We start from the raw sequence: 15,753 nt of genomic DNA on the forward strand, positions 1-15,753 counted from the left end.
TGTTTGCGCATATATCATTAGACCTCCTTTGCCAGTACCAAAATGTAATAGGGGTTTTCCCCTTTTTTCTGGCAACAAAACTGAAACCTTTTTACAAGGATTCATGTCTGCATTAACCATAATACCTGCAGTCAAAATGCAAACAAAAAAATGCAGACATGAATCCTTGTAAAAAAGGTTTACGTTTTGTTGCCAGAAAAAAGGGGAAAAACCCTATTATTACTGTTTGCGCATACTTCACCAGGCTGATCAGTGCGAGTTAATGATATAAGCAGTGGCCAGGAATCGACAATCTCAACTATTTTAATTACCAGTTAAAGCCCACCGAGCGATTCGCTCTTTTTCAGAGACGACCTGGCCACACGTGATGATAGCTCACCATCATATGTAGGAATTTATATCCGCCCCCAAATAATCTAAACTGGACGATTCTAAATGTGGAAGGGAAAAAACCGGAGGGACCCGGAGAAAAATCCACTCGACCACGGGCAGAGAGAACATTCAAAACTCCAAGATATTATCCATCTGGATGTCATATCGTAGCGCGTGACCAACCACTACCACCCCACCATCACCCAGGTTCAGTCGATAGATAATAGAGCGGTAAAAATTGCGTTGGGGTAGGGTGGCGATGGTCTAGAGTTACTCGGCCACGTCAACACGAGCGCACAAGCGAGCACGAAGAGCTAAACGGCAGCAGCTAAATATGACGTGGAGCAACAGGTGGTTGCATTGCGCAGCGTAAATCGGCGTTGTGAATTTGTTGGACTGTCCTGCAGTTAAATTTCGATTTAAAGCTTTCGTGACTGCAAGGATGATTCATCTTCTTTGGTTCTTTCGGTAAAGTCACGTAGAATGAGAATAAAATAATTGATAAAATAAAACAATAAAATTCTCACGACGTTTCGGCCACAACACAAGCGGCCTTCATCATGTGTTGCGGCCGAAACGTCGTGAGAATTTTATTGCGTTATTTTATTTTATCAATTGATTATTTTATTCTCATTCTACGTGACTTTACCGAAAGAACCAAAGAAGATGTCCTGCAGTTGTGAAATTTTTCCGCAGAATTCTTTTTTGCGGGTCCCTGGTATGACTGCAGTAGGTGGCACGTGACCGCTATTTTAGTCACAGCCATAGCGAGCGGGTGTACTGGATGTGGCGTGCCGTGCGCATAAACGTTTTCCCGAGTTGTGGACCAAGAGGCCCAGCCGAGTCCCGGGCGATCCACAAGTCCCGGCGATCCATCCAGCTTTGGAAAATTGTGGGCCCTGGTTAAAACTCGGAGTTATGAGCGTGAACTGTCGTGGCCTCGGATCGCATTTCCCTTGACGCTTCAGAATCGGGATCCGGAGGCAACAGTCACCATATTTCGGCTTTGTGCTCTCGCCATGAAAACATTTTAATTACTTCGAGGATTGCCCGTAGTGTGTGCATGGAGCGGTGGTGTAGCGGCTCGCGCGTTGTGCTACCAACCCATCGACCCGGGTTCGATTCCCACTCGCGGCTTAAAGGAGTGACGATTATCTGAACCCTTCCTGGGACTCCCCTAGGTCGACTCAACCTTAAATGATTACCTGGCACGATGTATAAACATCACCACTAGGAAGACAAAGGCGGCCAGGTGTGGTGCTGGCCCGCCACCCCTGGTGCGCTAAGATCACATGCCACAAATAGCTGTGAAGTCAACGATGGGGGATCATCGTCCCATGTTTTGCCATGCGGTTGGCAATGAATTATGAATTTACCCAATGCTGTTTGCGGTACGAACAGATGTTGGTGGTAGTCTGCATTCTGAAGGGTTACAAAAAAAATGTCCGTTGTTTAAATTGTTCATGATACTTTATCCTCGTCCAATTGAGTTTCATATCTTTGGCGATTTCATCCTGCTTCACCACCCACTCCACCCACATTTTTTAGTGGTTTTTTAAATATATTTTTGGGTCTCACTTGCAGTTCGGTTCACCCCGTTATCCCTGAACGTTCCATTCACGGACTAATTCGCGCAATATTAAGCGATCCCTTCTCACACGCACGACTCCATACGCATCACAAGAACCGAATGCAATCAATGCCTGCCTGGCCGCGATTCCCCAACGCGAGCGAAGCCTCGGTGGAACAGCGGCGTCTATCGATTGCGATCGAGTCGAGGACTCGCCCTGTGGATTTGGTTTGCCCCCCCCCCCCCCCACGTCATCTCAGCGCAGTTCGGCGCTCGCGACACGCAACCGCAAGGGGTCCTCAACAATTCGTCACGCGTGACCTTTGTGTGGGCGTCAACGCCGTGCGTGCTAATTCAACCGCCGCGTTGCCAGGCCCCCGACAAGGAAGACCTGGCTGGGCGACACAATGGCGAGACGTTAAATAGCTCGCCCGTTATGCAGGTGATCAGTGGGTTCGATCCCACACCCTTACGCCTGTATATTTGGAGTTTGCATGTTCTCTCTCCCCGTGTGGTCACGTGGGTTTTTTTTGTGGATACTTCCAGTTTTTCCCTCCACATTTAGAAACTTGCGTTCAGAGTATTTGGCTGTACTCTTTGGTTTTTTTTCGGTAAAGTCACGTAGAAATAAGAAATAATAAAATTACATAATAGCATACGACGTTTCGATTGCAACGCAAGCAATCATCATCAGGCATAGAAGAGCTACATTTAAGAGAGAGAGGAAACACAGAACTGCAGATATATATACAGACACCTAAGTAGAGGGAGTTAACACAGAGACACAAAGAGAGAGACAACGTATGGAGCACAGAGAGATAGGGTCTCTGTGCCGAGGCCTTAGCATGTAGGGGAGACAGATGGAGAAGCACATCAAATCGAACAAGATTTATTAAAATTTGGAAACAATATAATGCAAAGAGGGTCGGTCAAAACACAATTAAGGCATGGTCTGGCTGATTACGTTATTTCAAAGATTGCTAAATTATAGGTGAAGAGTGATAGAGTACAGATCGCAGACACGTATATAGACATCTAAGCAGAGAGAGAGTTAGCACAGAGACACACAGAGAGAGACACACATGCTCTTATGTAATTTTATTATTTCTTATTTTTATTTCTTATTTCTACGTGACTTTACCGAAAAAAACAAAGAGTAATTCCTGCAGTCACGAAAGTGCCAAATCATATTTGGCTGTACTTACATTTCCACTTGATGATAAGCCACTTTGTTGAGCTCTCATTTGTGGCCAGGTCACTTCTGAAAAACAGCTATATAGCTCAGTGGGCCTTACCTGCTAAAATAAAAACTCATAATTCATAATAAAGGTTTTTGGGTTAGATCGCGTTATTTATGTGTCGTAACTCTCCACCACCTGACACGGCCAAACAGTAAAATATGTGTCACGTTTACAAAGGACAAAAGTTCACTACTTTAGCCCACCGGTGTGTTGAAGAGTGAATCAACATCATTTAAAATTTGAGTACCACGTTTCGCTGGTAATTACATCCAGCACCATCGGGCAATTCGCCAGAATGGTAAAGCCCTCACTTGCTCCCGGTCTTAAATAGAGCAGCAGGGTGACGTCATCAAATATTAGCTCTAACGAAGCAAAAGCCTTAAGAGAGCTCCGTGTAAATAAAGATATCCAAATCCTGACAGCTGATAAAGGCCGCACTACTGTAGTGATATCATGAGCCAATTATGATTATAGAATTAGAAATTTACTATAGGAAAGTACCTACATTAAAATGAAACGAGATCCAACTAATACTTTAGAACGTAAGACTTCTGCAATAATTGCAAATTCATTAATCCCTAAGAATGAGCAATACCAAATTAAGCCAAGGGCCTCAAAACCACCTAAACTGAATGGGCTACCAAAGATTCATAAAATCGGCATCCCTTTACGACCCATAGTCAGTACAATTGGCTCTTCCACATATAAATTAGCAAAATATATAACCAAACAAATACAGCCCTACATCGGTAGGACATCTTCATTCATAAGAAATTCAGAACATCTTGTGAATGTGATTAAAGATATTAAACTTTATCCTAATGATATTCTGGTAAGTTTTGATGTGATTTCTCTATTCACTAAGGTTCCAGTGAACGAATCGCTTAAATTACTTGATACACTAGTCAAGAATGCAGGTTTACCAAAAGATATTCCAAAACTTGCTGACCATTGTTTAAATAACACTTACTTATGGAGAGGGGATTTCTTTAAACAAAAGGAAGGAGCAGCAATGGGGTCTCCTTTATCTCCTGCTATAGCAAATCTGCAATAGAGCACTTGCCTCGAGCACATTAAAACCATCTTTTTGGTTTAGATATGTGGATGACACTTTGGTTGTCTGGCCACATGCCAAAGATACTTAATAATTTTCTAAATCATCTCAATGCACAAAACCCGGCCATCCAGTTCACCATGGAAATGGAGGTGAATAACACTCCCATTCCTAGATATTTTGCTTGGACATGGCCTAAACGGTAAAATAACACAGCATTTACAGAAAGCAAACGCACACTGATGCCTATCTGAATGCAGATTCGCATCATCATCCAGCTCAGAAGTCCTCTCTTATCAAGAGGCTCATACATCAGGCTAAACGTGTCAGATGGTGAATGTCTAGTAAGAGAGATCAAACATGTTAAAGAAGCATTACGACAGAATGGCTATATTAATACTCAAATTAACAGAGCACTGAATGCCAAATCACGATCGCAAAGCAACACTGCTGAAAGCGATCAGATTGTTAAAACAATTAAAAGTCCATATATCTCAGGAGTAACTGACAAATTAGCCCGTGTTTTGCAAAAGCAAAACATTACAGTAATATTTGGTACAGTGCACAAAATTCAAAACCTAGTATCTTGCACTAAAGACGAATTACCTAAATTATCAACAGAAGGTGTATATCGGATTAATTGTTTATGTGGCAGATGCTATATTGGACAGACGGGACGTAACATCGGCATAAGATTAAAAGAACAAAGAAATATTAAATTATCTCAAACACAACTGTCGGCAGTGGCAGAACATGTTTGTCAACAAGGACACTCAATTGATTTTGATAACGTAGAAGTGTTGTGTAAAACTAATTATTACTGGCAAAGACTAATTAGAGAATCCATTGAAATTGAGAAAAATAACTTTAATCGCTCTGACAGCTACAGGCTTAGTGAGGCTTGGAAGCGTATTATCAAATAATACATACTACAATTCCTTATAGGGGAAACATACTAATTAACGGATTACTAACGTAGCATATAATCACAATAACACACATTACAACTAATTACTAATCTACAACTCATTACTAATAATAACCATTGACTGATTATATAATTACAACACCCCCCCCCCGGACGCCCCCCGGGGCTCGCGTTTGGCCGGTGGGGTGGCGCCCATCGTGTCGATCGCCGCCTGCTGCTGGCGCTTGTTGTTGGCGCGAACAGGGGCCACGTGCAGGAATGAACAGCAGCCCTGGCGGGGTCCGTCCGGTGTCCTTGCAGGATCACGAGTGGGCGGACTGAAAAATAACTGACCTGATTTTTGCGGGACCCTAGGGTCCCGCCAAATTATTCAATTGAGAAATGGTACAGTGTGGGTTGGTGAAGATGGGGAAGCCAAGGACCGGTTCAGATATCACTCACCACCGATGTTAGTCAGTCGCGGCCAGGAATCGAGCTCACGTCGCAGATTCCATAGCGCAGCGCACTAACCACGGCTCCCGCCACTCCACCCAATAATGTTAGAAAACAGAACATGTGTTTCTCGTGTATGTATTGATGTTTCAGTTATTTACGTGCTTAGGCACGTCCGCACGTGTTCACGCCTCTCGAAATGTTCAATTGTGGGGTTTTTTTATATTTCCACACACTGCCCCTATTTCATTTTATCTTTTATCCACCACTCATCAATCCACGCAGCTCGCGCTTTAGGGGCAATTCAATTCGAGGTGCATTAACCATCCTCAGCCTCACCTCGTGCAGGAGAACTCACGCTGACTTTGTCCAGTCCATTATTTGCTGCTGCTGCTCGTAAAGCAAAGCAGTTATTTTTTCTCTGCAGCGCCGGATAATGAACGCTTCCAAGCAAACGCTCGCGCCCCCTCCTCCCCACCAGCCAGAGAGAAACTAGATTTTTTTTTAAACCAATAAAGGTAACAAGAAATAATTGTTGAACAACATATCACATGTGATGTACCTCACACGGGCAAGCCTTCGCGTTTTTAAAAATGTGCTTGTGTTGAAAATGGAAGCAGAAGCTTTATGTTTTGTAATAACAATAATACGTTATGGCCTCTCCATAGCTGCTTGGTGTGGGATGGTGAGGGGGTTGGGGTAGCGTTGGTTCAGGCATCAGTTGAGACTTATTTTTACATGGCCAGGGACTGAACGGAGGTCTCTGGTTCCATATCGTAGCGCCTAAAAATTCGCCACCACTCTCCACCTTACAGTCCAGTCGCTAGATACTAATGAGACGATTTAGAAAATGATTTACGCCCTTTGTCAATCCACTGCCAGATGAAGACCTCAAAACGCTGTGTCGGTTGTGAGGGTTGCTGGACCATACTTCACCACGTCTGGTAAGTGGCTGGTAGGGGTGATGTTCCGGTTCAGACAACTGGATTCATAGTCCAGTGTGCAAACCACTGCACCACTACTCTCCACTCACATTTTTTATGGATTTTAAATTCCAAACTTTTTTCTCTCAGATGTCATTCAAAAATTAATGAGTTTTATTTTAAATGAGAATTAAGGATTATTTAAGGCATGAATAGCATGCCGACACAAAACCCACCAACAATGTAGCATCTGCCACATTCCTTTATGCAAATCATCTAAGGGCCTTCATTTTCTTCCATCCCGGTGTGAAAATGATACCATTCTCGTCAAAATTACATGAGACCAAGTTCGCACGTCATGGAAATGATTCCATCTTGAAAATCTACACCTGCTCTTTTAAATGCTTATTGTAGTAATTTCGACTAGTATTTCTGAACGAGCTATTATCATATCTATCTGTATTGCAAATTGGGTTGAGCGATTCCACAGTATGATTCGATTTGTTAAACCAAGGAAGGTGAATCGATTATTTTAGAAGAGTGGGTTTGCCCACCGTGAAAAGGAGTTTTGTAAAACGCATCCGTATGAGGTGGATCTACACCTAGACTGCATCGTCACGGACGATCTGTCGTTAATAAGGAGGTTCACAAATAGGGGGGGGGGGGTCTGCAAGCATCCCCCGGAGGACACGGGGCGCATTCAAGGGGGCCTTCAATAAAATACTGAGGAGTCTTCTGGGGGTCAGCAGAGTGTAGGTGATCGGAGGATGGAGGATTCATGAAGACCGAGGCCAATGAAGGTTGTTGCTCGAGAAAAGTCCTTTGTATTGAAAGGGTTGAGAATCACCGCTGCAATTCATTATATATATAAACCTTTCACATCTCACCGGGGTTTGCGCTGAAGTTTTAGAGCAGCTCAGCATTTTGCGCAGGTGAAGAAGCGATTGCGCGAAGCGGGTGGCTGTGCGACCGGCGATGCTGATAGCAGCAGCAGCAGCAGCGTTGTCGATGCATTGCCACACATCGCCACGTGCAGCCCATAAGCATCAACCAACGCCCCCTGCAAAATGTACAGCGGCTCCTCCAGAGCGGCCAGTTGGCTCAGAGGTCAGGGGCATCGAGCTGGGAACGGTGGAGGTGGTGTGTTCCAATACAGGTTAGCGCCGCCAAACATTTAGAAGCGTTTTATTTTATTCCATTTGATTACCGATACCAAGCTGAAAAGATAACTCTTATCAGATCTATGTGTTTTAAAGGGGCCCTCTAAAGGACTATCAAGTGGTAGTGGTCTCAGCCTGGTCACCAACGACCACGCGAAAAAAAATCCTCACCACTTTAATTTGGGTTCTTCACTTAATTCGGCTAAATTCCAGCAATGAGAACGACAAATATTGGCTTGTTATGAAAATACAATCCTCGAGCAGTGTGTGTGGGAGAGTATTTGTAAAATAACAAACACTAAAAAAATTGATGGGGAGATTTCAAAAAATATTCAAATAAAAGATAATTGAAATAATCATAAAATAAAACATCAATTTAAAGATGTATCCTTTTGGAATAAGTCCCAAAACATTATCTTCCGTACCTGTAAAACGTAGACTCGGGGCGATTCGCTGCTGTGAGATTTCCGAATGGATTCTTTCACATCACAAGATGCGCATAGAAATGGGAGAAAAATACTAAAACAACGTATTATATATATTTTTTAAACGCATGTAATTATCCATTTACAGAAAGCGAATCGATGACAAAAGGAATTGAGTAGGGCATACTTGCTCACATTAAAACCTGCTTCCTCCCCTTGTGTTATGCCTCCACAGTCAAGTGTATCTAGTATCGGGCTCATGATGACGATGTGGGCCGGGCTGTAACCCTGGAAAGGTCCTCCACGATGAACGGGCTTCCTCCAGGAGTCGACAGATCAACAGACTCTCCATGGTGTGTGTACCTCACCGCAGTCACACGTGCCAGTGTCGTTCGTGTGCAGTATGTCAAGAGGAGCTCATCAAGCTAAAGATGTTAGCACACTGCCGTCGATGAAGGCCTCCCTCAGACTTCGCCGAGCTAATCAAATATGCTTTGGAGAAGGGGAAGTGCCCGGGACCAATTTTAGATTTCACTCGCCACCGACTTGAGCCGAGGCCAGGAATCAAACTCGGGTCGCCGGGTTCGTAGCGACGTGCAATGAACCTACAGTGCGCGGCTGCGTTGCTCCCTATATTACACGAGAACCAACAGCATGGAATCCTGTAATGCTTTCCAACATGCATTCGTCCTCGGCAGTGTTTCATCGTTGATAACAGCGACTCCAGACGTAATGACGTCATTGGGAGCGGAGGTTTGGCAGATGACGTGCGATGACGTCACAGAATCGACCGAGGCTGCTTGGCCCCTCCCCCCCCCCCCCCATTATACGTGGTTAGCCATCACCAAGTTATTTTTTTTATCCCTTGATCAATTTGTTCAGTTTTCTCCAGCGTAAGCCCCTAAGAACAAGGCAACGTTATAGGAATATTTCATTTAACATTGGATTGTCTTGTACAGTGAGGGAAAAAAGTATTTGATCCCCTGCTGATTTTGTACGTTTGCCCACTGACAAAGAAATGGTCAGTCTATAATTTTAATGGTAGGTTTATTTGAATAGTGAGACAGAATGACAACAAAAAAATCCATAAAAACGCATGTCAAAAATTGTATAAATTGATTTGCATTTTAATAAGGGAAATACGTATTTGACCCTCTCTCAATCAGAAAGATTTCTGGCTCCCAGGTGTCTTTAATACAGGTAACGAGCTGAGATTAGGGGCACTCTTAAAGGGAGTGCTCCTAATCTCAGCTTTTTACCTGTATAAAAGACACCTGTCCACAGACGCAATCAATCAAATTCCAAACTCTCCACCATGGCCAAGACGAAAGAGCTCTCCAAGGATGTCAGGGACAAGATTGTAGACCTACACAAGGCTGGAATGGGCTACAAGACCATTGCCAAGCAGCTTGGTGAGAAGGTGACAGTTGGTGCGATTATTCGCAAATGGAAGAAACACAAAAGAACTGTCAATCTCCCTCAGCCTGGGGCTCCATGCAAGATCTCACCTCGTGGAGTTGCAATGATCATGAGAACGGTGAGGAATCAGCCCAGAATTAAACGGGAGGATCTTGTCAATGATCTCAAGGCAGCTGGGACCAGTCACCAAGAAAATAATTGGTAACACACTAACGCCGTGAAGGACTGAAATCCTGCATCGCCCGCAAGGTCCCCCTGCTCAAGAAAGCACATATACATGCCCGTCTGAAGTTTGCCAATGAACATCTGAATGATTCAGAGGACAACTGGGTGAAAGTGTTGTGGTGAGATGAGACCAAAATGGAGCTCTTTGGCATGAACTCAACTCGCCGCGTTTGGAGGAGGAGGAATGCTGCCTATGACCCCAAGAACACCATCCCCACCGTCAAACATGGAGGTGGAAACATTATGCTTTGGGGGTGTTTTTCTGCTAAGGGGACAGGACAACTTCACCGCATCAAAGGGACGACGGACGGTGCCATGTACCGTCAAATCTTGGGTGAGAACCTCCTTCCCTCAGCCAGGGCATTGAAAATGGGTCGTGGATGGGTATTCCAGCATGACAATGACCCATAACACATGGCCAAGGCAACAAAGGAGTGGCTCAAGAAGAAGCACATTAAGGTCCTGGAGTGGCCTAGCCAGTCTCCAGACCTTAATCCCATAGAAAATCTGTGGAGGGAGCTGAAGGTTCAAGTTGCCAAACGTCGGCCTCGAAACCTTAATGACTTGGAGAAGATCTGCAAAGAGGAGTGGGACAAAATCCCTCCTAAGATGTGTGCAAACCTGGTGGCCAACTACAGGAAACGTCTGACCTCTGTGATTGCCAACAAGGGTTTTGCCACCATGTACCAAGTCATGTTTTTCAGAGGGGTCAAATACTTATTTCCCTCACTAAAATGCAAATCAATTTATCAAATTTTTGAAATGCGTTTTTCTGAATTTTGTTGTTGTTATTCTATCTCTCATTTTTCGATTTAAAGCTTTCGTGCCTGCAAGGATTCGTCTTCTTTGGTTCTTTCGGTAAAGTCACGTAGAATGAGAATAAAATAATAAATTAATTAATAATTAATTCGATATGATGAAGGCCACTTGTGTTGTGGCCGAAACGTCGTGAGAATTTTATTGTGTTATTTTATTTTATTAATGTATTATTTTATTCTCATTCTAGCTGTCTCTCATTGTTCAAATAAACCTACCATTAAAATTATAGCCTGATCATTTCTTTGTCAGTGGGCAAACGTACAAAATCAGCAGGGGATCAAATACTTTTTTCCCCTCGCTGTACAAGAGCTATCGTTACCCCCATGTTACAGACCGACACAAGGCAGACTGATAGATGGACAGAGCTAATGTGCGAAAGGAAAAGCTATGGCGACTTTGGGTTGAGGTTGTTTCGTCAGCCGTAGAAACGAAAGGGACGATAACTCAAAGAGTTGTCATATTTTACACAACAATGTGCCTTCGCCATGAGAAACATAATTTTTTTTATCTATTTTGTTTCCCATCTTTAAACCACCCCCCCCCCCCGATCTCAGTGTTGTGCTAAGACTACAAAACAGCGTTCAACATTGCTACCTTGAAGTGCTTCGCTCGTTACAAATAAGCACCGATCTTGTTGAGAAAACCGCCGCATTTTTGTTGCTTTTCAAGTCTAATTACTTGGATTCATTATTCTGCTCTTTTACACTCTTGGAATTCATTTAACAATGGGGAAATGATTTTGACCTATGTTGTCACACCTTGTGATTAATCCGAGTGGCTTTTTCCTAATATTTGGCGTTTATATATTCTCTAAAAATGCTTACGAATCATAACTCGGTAAAGATTGTAATTGTTTAATTTTAAATGGAACGCGAGGTGAAGAACTATATTTGTTTACAAACAAAATAAATAATAGCCACTGGTAATAGAATATCTACGACTAATTTTCTAAAATTAAAACAATTCTCATCACGGTAATGGTTACAATTAATTACGGAACTAATTTGTTTTCATATTTTACCATTCACCCGAACGCTGTTGATGCAAATTGTGCCGAATGAAATGTCCATTCCGTCTTCATTAATTCTCCACTGCGCAAACATTAGACAGTTTAAAACGAGTGCCAATTCTTCCGCGGCAGGGTTACTGTATTGCATATTGTGTTAGCTTTGTGAATAATTTATCAGCGACTAAGACGGCAGGCATAGACGAAAATACAGTCTCTTTGTAGGCCCGTTAAGCGAACACTGTAACGTTGAAAGATTCCTTTTATGATGATTCAAAATGTCAACTACAATGCAGCTCTGAATCACAGAGCAGCGAGGCAGGGTTTTGTAGCGTCTATCTATGGAACATGTATTGTTCTCGTATAGCACTGGCACTAAGATGATAACATTGCATTCGTCTTTAAATGTTAAAAAAATCAATTAATTCTGTGCATCTTTAAATGTTCGAGGTGGAGTGGCGGCAGTGGTTAGCGCATTGCTACGCAATCCCGGCGATCTGAAATTTGATTCCTGGCCATTGGCGTGTAATAACCGAGTGCCCTGCTTTATCGACCCGTACCGATAAGCGTGGTGCAGTGTGATCGAACTACCACCACGATCCACATGATATGGGGGGTGGGGGGGGGGGAGGCCTTAATCCAGCAGTGGATTTGGCAAGGGGCTGCAGAGTTTTTGAATCTCAGTATTACTGGCGCGCAAGGACAAATTGAAATGTCACTACGCGGCTTCACACATCCATTGCAAATGCGCATATATAACATCATTTAAATTTCGTTTGCAAATGTAAAAAACACATTTGAGGAAAACATTTCCGATTCAGGTTATGGCCATTGATATCCGAGCGTAGTGTACCTGTTTGTCTGTGATCTAGAGACTGTGGAGCTGGGGGTTGGTGGATCACGGAGACTGTATAAGCAAAACACCCACTTACCTGCAGGACAGCCTGTATACGGCAGCAGAGCAAATAAGGTTGATCATCCATCTGTGTGCCGTTGGGAGTTCTCCTTCTTGTATGTATCGGTTATAAACACGGTACTCCAATTATATCACCAACACACACATTTTGAATTTCTCAAATATTTGAATCAAGCCTCTCCTGCAAACAGTTATCCACAAATACTCGAATACATTTGGTAACACCCCCCCCCCCCCCACTTTGGCTTCGAAGCAACGCTTGGCAATCTACTATATCACCCCCCCCCCGCCCCGATGGCTGCACAAATGAACTTCGTAATCCGTTTACTTCAGCCACTTAATCCGACGACTGTCAACAACAAAAACCCCTGCTTTTCTTGGACCATGACAGTTTTGCGTTGCTTCGGCAGCATGTTGTTCTTGTTTCCCTGTGCAATGCCATCTCTCGATCCGCAATTTTCCTCTATCAGCCATTACGTAATGTTGCTCTTCAGCTCCGTGGCATCGCTTATCGAACGTGTGTGCAGGCGGTGCAATTTCACGGGTGGAGCTGAGGATCTGAGAGGGCCAATGTGCCGGGCTAGGAAGAGGGAGACAATTGGACAGGGGGGAGGAGGGGGGGGGGCACTCCATTGAATTCCTTGCACCAGGGCCATGCCAAACGGCGGATGTCTAATTATTCGATAAGGTCGGTGCTATTTTAGGGGCCCTGTTATGTTAACTAGCCGTTTACAACAACACAAACGGACCCACCTAGACCGCGTGATCATTCTTTGGCGGTTGTTGGTTTCACACAGGCTTCACAGCGTGGAAGAAGCGTCAAAAGCAGTTTCGGTGAAATGTTGTCCTACGTTGGTGTTGAAAGCGCAGGAATGGAACGTTTTAAGCCCCCCCCACCCACCTCCTCCGTGTGGGTGCCTAATTGGTCAATTTGATCAATACGTATGAATAATATCTTTGTAAACGAGACAAGATTCTCCAGTGGTGGAGGGTTCGCGACAAGAATTTTAGCATGGAATGTACTTTGCGGCCCAATCCGAAAATAAATGTGAACCGTAGAATGGGCGAGTAAAAACCCCGACGTTCCAATTCGTTTACAACTCACTGCTTCGGCTTCAGATGCACGAGCTGCAAGTAGTCCACGGAGCAACTTAAGATTAAGTGAGGAGTCAGATTTTCCCCCACTGTCCGTTCCAGGAGCCACCGTGTGGAACATTCACGTGCTCGGTGGGGAGAAGCTTGTTCCGAGCAGTGACGTCACTCGGTGGAACCAAAACTTAAAAAAAACTTTTTTAAACAAAAAGCTCCACCGCGTCAAGCTACACGAATTTATTCGTCAAGATTCGAGCCAGCTGGCCAGGGTTAGGCAGAGACGTTGCCCGCGACCTTTGTATGCACGATGCACTTCTACACCGCGAGTAGGCCATACGTGCTAAATCGGAAGCAGCCTTTAGCAAGAGATGAGAAGGAGAATGAAAACTAAACCCTATCAAAATATTAAACAGTTCCATCATCAGCGCGCGCCGTGCGAGGCCCCCTTGTAACCACCGCGAGCACGGGGGTTGTGCCGGTGCCATGGTCAATCCTCGTGGAGGGGATTCGGGGATCGCAGCGGCGTGCGCTAGGCGGCTCCGACGGCGGGGAATGAATTTGTTTAATAAGCACAGAGCCTCGACGCGGGGCCGTGCTACTGGACGGATTGTGTCGGCCTCCCTTCCGCCCAAGCTGTCTCTCTCCATCTCTTTGCATGGCGTTATCCGTGGGTTATGGCCTGCCTTTCATTAGAATGGTGCCACACATTTAAACGGTGGTAAAAAATATATATATACGCCTTTTGATATCGGAACGGGCTGCACGGCTGCCGAAATGACGTTTCACGCACCCCCCCCGCCTCCCCGTTTTTAAACTTCCTCCGACGTCGGAATCCAATTGTGTGCCGGGCTGGAGGGCAAAATCCCTTCCTGCCAAATCTGGGTGGGACGGCCACGGATGAACGGAGGTCACCCTTTCAATGCACAGTGCTTGTCATCCCAATGTGAACACGTGCAGGGCACCTGGTTTTACTGCCAGAAAGGGGAAAACCTATTCTTATTTTTCATACTTTTGATTCTGGCAAAGAGGTCCCATGACATAGCTGCTCACCCCGAGCGAAAAAATGCTCCGATACGTGCATTGTCTTTGTACTGTTCGCCTTTTGGCGTTCTCTGGTCTGTCACGGGTGAGACAAGGCCATATATAGAAGGCTCTCTCTGGTGGAGGTCAATCAGTTAAGGACAAAGTAAATATTATTAGAGCATCTTTGTTTGCATGTTCACCACAGGTACGTGTGGTTGATGTAGACTTGATTCCTTGCAAAAGTATCTATTTGGTGTTTGAACATCTTAACACACGTTTTATTGCCAGAAAGGCTAAAACTCATTCTTATTTTTCATACTTGGAGGGCAGCGAGCAGTCTTGGACCCAATCCGCACGATGCATTGTGCCGTCCGCTACATCCAAGCAAATAGGCACGTAAAAGTGCTGACGATAGAAGCTGTGTACCACTTACAATTACTGCGAATTCGTGTTTGGGGAACATAAAATAAAAATTCAGTGTTGTGTGTGATTCCATGTTGCTTGCTGGGATTGAGAGAGACTCTCGGTTGAAAGTGTGTCTGTTTGTAAATCTGAGAGGATGGTTTCAAATTAAGCAATCATTGGAAACATGTTCTAAATCAAACATTAAACAAATTTTCAATGGTACAGTATATTTTTTCAAGTAGTGGTATCCCAAACTCACAGCTGCTTATTTCTCTCCACACCAACATTATGTAAACTCCCCCCCCCCCCCGCGCCTGGTCCATCATGGTCCCCCCCCCCCCCGCACCTGGTCCATCATGGTCCATCATGTACCTCCTACGTACATCATGCTCATTTTTATGCCAATTCTTTTGTCAAAGCGTTTTGTTTCCTCCCACACAGCTTCAAGGACGCGACCTGGGCTTGGCTGTTTTCACTCCAACGCTGTCCTCATGACAGCACGGCCCCTTCACCTGATGAAGGCCACTTGTGTTGTGGCCGCAACGTCGTGATTTTTGTTGTTTTATTTTTTACCTACGTGACTTTACCGAATAGAACCAAAGAGTATGGATTCTTGCAGTCACGAAAGCTTCAAATCTAGAACATCTATTACTTATCCACTCCATATATATTTTATATATTATTTATATGTTTTATATATATATACGAATGGCGCACATGCATAATGGTATTTTAAATTAAAA

Source organism: Petromyzon marinus, chromosome 30 (assembly GCF_048934315.1).
Source record: "Petromyzon marinus isolate PM22_M1 ecotype Great Lakes invasive population chromosome 30, UKy_Petmar_22M1.pri1.0, whole genome shotgun sequence".
Taxonomy (NCBI): domain Eukaryota; kingdom Metazoa; phylum Chordata; class Hyperoartia; order Petromyzontiformes; family Petromyzontidae; genus Petromyzon; species Petromyzon marinus.